This window comes from Peromyscus maniculatus, chromosome 10, assembly GCF_049852395.1.
Source record: "Peromyscus maniculatus bairdii isolate BWxNUB_F1_BW_parent chromosome 10, HU_Pman_BW_mat_3.1, whole genome shotgun sequence".
NCBI lineage: Eukaryota > Metazoa > Chordata > Mammalia > Rodentia > Cricetidae > Peromyscus > Peromyscus maniculatus.
This window is the reverse complement of record NC_134861.1, coordinates 10,873,925-10,881,780: the sequence shown is the minus strand read 5'-3', so window position 1 is coordinate 10,881,780 and position 7,856 is coordinate 10,873,925.

Sequence of the window (7,856 nt, the reverse complement as noted above, 5' to 3'; positions counted from 1 at the left end):
TTCTGATTACCCTAGCCCCCCCCTCCCTTTATCTCCCACTCAGGCTTGTCAACTCCTCCCTATGAGTCCCTTTTCCATGTTCATGTCTTTTTGCTTTGTTTTGTGACTCACCTAGTTTAACAAGGGCCAGCCAAGAGACCACAGATTTATAATTGGCTCTCTGTTGGAGATACATTTAAAGACAGTGACCGCTCCTCTCCCAGAGCTTTCATTGTGCTAAGATGCACTGCCAATCCCCCAAAGGTGATCCATTCTGTCGTGTGGTCATCAAATACTGACTTGATGACCTGCCAGGCCTCATTTTTGTCCCAGAATACACACACACACACACACACACACACACACACACACACACACACACACACACACACACCCTATCTATGGACCAGGATGTGGGTCTTACGGTCTTACTTCATGCTAAGTTAGCTGCATCGTTGACTGACCATGGACTTCCAATTTCCAAAACTGTGAGACATTCATCTCTGTGGTTTAAGCCACCCAGTCTGTGGTATTTGGTTATAAGAGACTGAGCTGACTAACACTGTTCATCTCCATAACTTCAAACCAAATTCTGGCAATTAATTGCAGAAGTTACTGCTGACACCAATCCATCCACTTTATCACACAAGCAAGCTCAATCACATTTAGAATGTCCACTGAAATTTTCAAATCAAAGTCCATGTTTGGAAATGAAAGAAGAGAGAAGAGAGTTAGAACAACATCCCATGCCTTGATCTTATCCAGTGTCCAAGCTGGTTGCTAGTGTCAGCTCAATACAACCTAAAGTCACCTGAGATGAGGAGACCTCAGCTGAAGAATTGTCGAGATTAGATTGGTCCATAGCCATGTCTATGATACATTGACTTGATTGATGATTGACTGATACATGTGGTCCCAGCCCACTGTGAGTAGCACCATCTCTAGACTGGGCTATAGAAGAAAGCTAGCTGAATATGACCCAGTGAGCAACCAGAAAGCAGCATTCCTTCATGGTTTCTACTTCAATTCCTGCTTGAGTTCCTGCTCTGACTTTTCTCAACAATGGACTGTGTGTGACCTAAGAGTATAAGTCAAACAAATGCTTTTTTTTTAAAAGACATTTTTGGTCACAGTGCTTATTGCAGTAATAGAGGCAAGCTGGACTATAGTGATGCCCGTAGCTTCTGAGGCCATTGAAGACTATGCCCATGCTAGGAGTCTGGGCAGCCACCTGGGGCCATGTTGGTATCCAAGGGCCACACTGCCATGGGGGCCATGCCAATCTGAGTGGCCTGCATTGGGACCATAGTGACATCCAGGCCCAGGTTGCTGTCTACGACCTTGTCTGGGCCCATGGTCTTATCACAGCCAGGGTCTGTATTGATGTCCACAGCCCACGTTGTCACCAAAGGCCACACAGATGCCTGGGATCTGGAATGCAACCTGTGGTCATGAGGGTGGCTGAGGCCAGGGCTGCTGCTAAGGGCCATGTCTGGGTCTATGGCCTTGCAGCAGCCAGGGTCTGAGTTGATGTCTATCTCCTATTATCACCAAGGGCTGTGCAGATGACTGGGGTCTGGTCAGCCATTAGAGACCATGTTGGTGTGCAAGGACCATGCCACTACTGAGGCCATACCAATCTAGGTGGCCGGTGCTGCCACCTGGGGCCATGAAGGTATCTGGGCCCAAGATGCTGCCTGGTGCCATGTCTGGGTCCATGGCCCTACACTGGCTGGGGTCTGAGTTGATATCCATGGCTCCTGTTACCACCAAGTGCTCTGCAGATGCCCAGGGTCTGGTCAGCCACCTGAGACAATTTTGGATGCCCAGGGCCATACTGATATGAGTGGCCTATGCTGGCACTGGGGTCATGGTGACATCTGGGCTGGAGCTGCTGCTGAGGGCTGTGTCTGGGTCCATGGTCCTACTGCAGCTGGGGTCTGGGATGATATCTGTGGCCTGTATTAGCACAGGGGGTCATTGGAACCATGCTGTGCTGAGCCAGCCCTGCTTTTCACTGGCCCTGGGATTAGTTGGCCCCATCCCTCACTGGATACTGCAACAGGAGAGCTGGCCACACCCCTCACTGGATATTGTAGCAAGAGAGCTGGTCTTAACCCTCAGGGGAGAGCTGCCCACCCCAACCCCCCTACCCCACCCTCCCACCTCCCAGGAAAGATGACCCTACCCCCTCACAACAAGTATGCACCTCACCTGGGCAGCACACTAGAGTAGACCCTGTGTTTGGGGACACAGATGAGCCAACCCTGAGGGCAAGAGAGCAGGAGAGTTGACCCCCACCTCTCCTTGAATGCCCCCTACAGCAATCAGAAGAGAGGGTCCTGCACTTTGCCTGGACAAAACAATATAGCTGGCCCCAGAGTTATGAGTAAGAGTGGCCTGGATCTGAGGACCTGAGAGTAGGAGAACTGGCCCCACTCCTTGTTGTAGGCTGCATTGGTTGAGTTAGCCAAGGCAATGCTGGAGAGCTCATCCAGGTAGTGATGATGAAGGAAAGCTGGCAGGTTGACCACCCAGGCCCAGAACTATGAGTTGGCCTACCCCGACATCCACCTCATCTATTAACTGTTGCAGCAGGTGAAGAGAACAAACCTACAGAACCAAAGCAGCAGGATCTCCATGACACAGGACAACTGGATACCCAAGAGGAGCCCCTGTAAAAGCCCATTTTCCATGGTATAGAAGATGCTAGAGGCCTCCATCCAGACCAATGATTCATGGTAATGAACACTTTCAAGTAAAGATGGATGGACTAAAGGGTAAACTGTGTGACCCACACTATAGCTCCCATGGCAAGATTTTTCTCTTTTTTTTTTCTGTTTGTTTGGTTTGGTTTCTTTGTTTTGTTTGTTTTTGTTGTTGTTTAAATTTGGTTTTGTTTGGGGGAGCTGGAAAGAGCAGAGGGCAGGTGTGAAGGGATAGGGAGATAAGTGGGATCAGAATGTGAAATCCACAGAGAATCAATCAAAGTTTAAAAATAAAAGAAAGAAAGCAAACTAAAGCATTCTATTAGACTATGTTCTCTCTCCTGGGACTCTTTATCCCATCCTACCCCACTTCCCTTCTGCTATCTGATTCTGAAAGAAGCCAAACTCTACTATATTCATTACTTCTTTATTGCTGTGATAAAGTACCATGGCCAGGGGGGCTGGAAAGATGGTTTGGCAGTTAAGCACACTAGTTGCACTTTGAAGGACCCAGGTTCAATTCCCAGCACAAGCATGATGTCTTACAAACATGTTACATCGGTTCAAATGATCTGATGCCCTTTTCTGGCATTAGCAAGCACATAGTGTGCACAGATATATATATATATATATGTGTGCAAAAGATCCATAACACACAAATAAATAAATATTTTCAAAATACCATGATCAAAAGCAACTTTGGCAAGAAAGATTTTATTTTAGCTTATAGTTCCAGAGGGGATACAGTCCCCATGACAAGGCAGGCATAGCTGCATGAGCTACAGAACCAAAACAGCAGGAAATTTGAAAGCCTATCCCCAATGATGTACATTCTCTAGCAAAGCCCCTCTAGAAGGTTCTGTAACCTTCCAAAACAGTGCTAACACTGGAGAATGAGTGTTCAGATGCAAGAGACTGTGAGAAATCCATCTCATTCTCACTATCACACCCATCCCAGACTAACACTCCTCTAGTGGTGCTTCTCTCACACCTCTTGCTGTCCCATCAGGACATTTACTACACTTGCATTCTGAAGGCCTTTTAGCTAAACAGGTCATTTCTCCTTGTGGCATTTTGATAGCTCTGGATTATAACTGAATGTCCAGCATCACACACAGTACCCTCCACTTAATTTCAAAAATAAATGGCAGTCACATTCAAAATCTATCAAAGCATCACTAACTTTTTCTCTGAATAGGACAAATAAAGTTTTAATGTATTACTATGTAGCCATAAGTTCTCCGACCACTGATGCCAGGTAGTAGCAAACCTTCCCATCCTTACCCAGAAAGGAGCATTCAGAAAAGTGGCATCGTTGTCACTGGCTTCCTGATCTAACAGTGCACAGTCATGGTGTCCTAGTTAGCATCAGCTGTCAACTTGATGCAGCCCAGAGTTATCTAAAGAATCTTATTTGGTGGATTGCCCAGGTCAGATTGGTTTGTGAGCATGTCTGCAGGGCATTTTCTTTATTGCTCATTGATGTAAGTGGGCCCAGCCCACCATGGGTGGTGCTATCCATGGGCAGGTGAGCCTGTGCTATACAAGAACGTTAGTTGAATATGAGCCTGGGAGTGAGCCAGTAAGTACCATTCCTCCATGATTTCTGCTTTGGGACTTGCCTTAAGTTATTGCCCCAACTTCTCTCAATAGCGGTTTATGCCCTGGGAGTTGTAAGCTGAAACAAACCATCTCCTCCTGTACTGGTGGGTTTATGTCAACTTAACACAAGCTAGAGTCATCAGAGAGGAGGGATCCCCAATTAAGAAAACATCCCCCACAAGATCAGACTGTAGGCAGGCCTGTAGGGCATTTTCTTAATTAGTGATGCGTGGGAGAGAACCTAGCCCATTGTGGGTGGAGCCATCCCTGGACTGGTGGCCCTGGGGTTCTATAAGAAAGCAGGCTGGGCTTTCTTATAGAAAGCCATGAAGCACCATCTAGTAAGCAGCACCCCTCCATGGCCTCTGCATTAGCTCCTGCCTCCAGGTTCCTGCTCTGCTTGAGATGCTGCCCACACTGCTTTTGATGATGAACTATTATATGGAACTGTGAGTGAAATAAACTCCTCCCCAACACACTTTTGGTCATGGTGTTTCATCACAGCCATAGTAACCCTAACTAAGACATCTATGTCTTAGTCTTATGTCTATGTTACTTTGGTCATACTGTTTGCCATAGCAACAGAAACAACTTAGGCTACAAGGTCTTTCTCCTCATTATAAATCTAGAATGCTTCTTTTTCAGATTGAGTTCTCTTTTTTTTTCTTGGCTTTAATTTCTTTTTGACAATGAAGCATTTTATTTGGTTTCTGTTGATCATATTGAAATACATTCAGAGCTATTAATGTACATTAAAGAAATTTCACATGGCTAGATATATCTATAAAATAAAAGCACAAAATTGGGAAGAAATTATCTTCTACAAGATTTACACATTATCTTTGAAGCTTTTGCACTAAATTGCAATTTTGAACTGATGTTGGCTCTTTTTTAAAAAATTTATTTATTAAATTTAATTTTACATATCAGCCACGGATTCCCTTATTCTTCCCCCTCCTGCGCCCCCCCTTCCCCCCAGCCCACCCCCTATTCCCATCTCCTCCAGGGCAAAGACTCCCCTGAGGATTAAGTTCAGCCTGGTAGATTCAGTCCAGGCAGGTCGAGTTCCCTCCTCCAAGGCTGAGCCAAGTGTCCCTGTATAAGCCCCAGGTTCTAAATAACCAGTTCATGCACTGAGGACAGGACCTGGTCCCACTGTCTGGATGCCTCCCAAGCAGATCAAGCTAATCAACTGTCTTATTTATCCAGAGGGCCTGATCCAGTTGGGGGCTCCTCAGCTATTGGTTCATAGTTCATGTGTTTCCTTTGGTTTATATATTTATCCCTGTGCTTTTTCCAACCTTGGTCTCAACAATTCTCACTCATACAAACCCTCCTCTTTCTTGCCAATTGGACTCCTGGAGCTCCACCTGGGGCCTGGCACTGGATCTCTGCATCCGGTTCCCTTAGTCATTGGATGGGGTTTCTAGCACGACAATTAGGGTGTTTGGCCATTCTATCACCAGAGTAGGTCAGTTCCGGTTGTCCCTCGACCATTGCCAGCAGTCTATTGTGGGGGTATCTTTGTGGATTTCTGTGGACCTCTCTAGCATTTTGCTTCTTCCTATTATCATGTGGTCTTCATTTATCATGGTCTTTTATTCCTTGTTCTCCCTCTCTGTTCTTGATCTAGCTGGGATCTCCCGCTCCCCTAAGCTCTCTTTCCCTCGACCCTTGCCCTTCCTTACTCCCACTCATGTCCATGTTGTTCATGTAGATCTCAGCCATTTCTCTGTCACTGGACGATCCCTGTGTCTTTCTTGGGGTTCTGTTTTCTAGGTAGCCTCCCTGGAGTTGTGAGTAGCAGTCTAGTCATCTTTGTTTTACATCTAGTATCCTCCTATGAATGAGTACATACCATGTTTGTCTTTCTGAGTCTGGGTTACCTCACTCAGAATGACTTTTTCTAGATCTATCCATTTGCCTGCAAACCTCATGATGTCATTGTTTTTCTCTGCTGAGTAGTATTCCATTGTGTATATGTACCACATTTTATTTATCCATTCTTCAGTTGAAGGGCATCTAGGTTGTTTTCAGGTTCTGGCTATTACAAACAATGCTGATATGAACATAGCTGAGCAAGTGCCCTTGTGGTATGATTGAGCATTCCTTGGGTATATGCCCAAGAGTGGTATAGTGGAATTTTGGGGGAGATTGATTCCCAATTTTCTAAGAAAGTGCCATATTGATTTCCAAAGTGGTTGTACGAGCTTGCATTCCTACCAGCAGTGGAGGAGAGTTCCCCTAGCTCCACATCCTCTCCAACATAAGCTGTTTTCAGTGGTTTTGATCTTAGCCATTCTGACAGGTGAAAGGTGGTATCTCAGAGTTGTTTTGATTTGCATTTCCCTGATGATTAGGGATGTTGAGCAATTCCTTAAATGTCTTTCAGCCATTTGAGTTTCCTCTGTTGAGAATTCTCTGTTTAGTTCTATAGCCCATTTCTTAATTGGATTGCTGCTACTGTGTCCCCTTATGGTGCTGTGTGGTTACTGATCCACAGTCCTCCCATGGTGGTGTGTGGTTACTGATCCACAATCCTCCCTTGGTGGTGTGTGGTTACTGATCCACAGTCCTCTTGTGATGGTGTGTGGTTACTGATCCACAGTCCTCTTGTGATGGTGTGTGCTTACTGATCCACAATCCTCTTGTGGTGGTGTGTGGTTACTGATCCACAGTCCTCTTGTGGTGGTGTGTGGTTACTGATCCACAGTCCTCTTGTGGTGTGTGCTTACTGATCCACTGTCCTCTCATGGTGGTGTGTGGCTACTGAGTGAAACAGCATTTCCTAAGTCTCTATTTGTCCTCACATACTTCTACAGGCTTTAATGCCTCCTTTTTTTCTGATTTAGGAAGGCTTCAGCAGAAACACACTTTGGAATTCTATAACAACCAGGGACAGAGCTGTTGTAATATGACCCTAGTCCACAGATAACCCTTACCCCTCTGTCCTATGTTCTGATAGTCTATTGAAAGCTACGAGTCCAAGGGGCACTTTGAATACAAACATCAGAATTACAGGATCTCTGGTGGATATTGATTAGACACACCCTGGTCACCTGATTGGAAAGAAAGTGTAATCTTTCTTATAGATTGCATCCCTTGTGCCAGTGTGCTGTCTGGGTATTCCCCTAGGACACACCAATCAATGAGACTGACGCTGAACGGGATCTGTAGGACTGAGGAATTCTGTTGCACACTCACACACCTCACATACGCTGCCACATAAGTACTGTTGGCTATCCATGAGGAGAGGGGAGTCAGTGGCCAGTATAGGACTTAGGGTGCTCTAAGATAGGATGGTGAGGGACTGAAGCAATTTACCATTGAAATGTTGCAACTGGAACCTGATTCACTAATTGGAAAGTTACAGGGAAGTTCAACAACACAGCCAAAATTAGAGCAGACAGTTGTTAGTAACAGGAGAGGGGAGGAATCTAACATGAAGGAAAAGAAATAACATCTAATAAATACAAAATCGAACCCTTTCAGTGTGGGATGCACGGGGTTGTGGGGGTGATTAGCAGGCTGTAGGTGAAGACAAAGGATGCCTTGATAAAGAAGTGG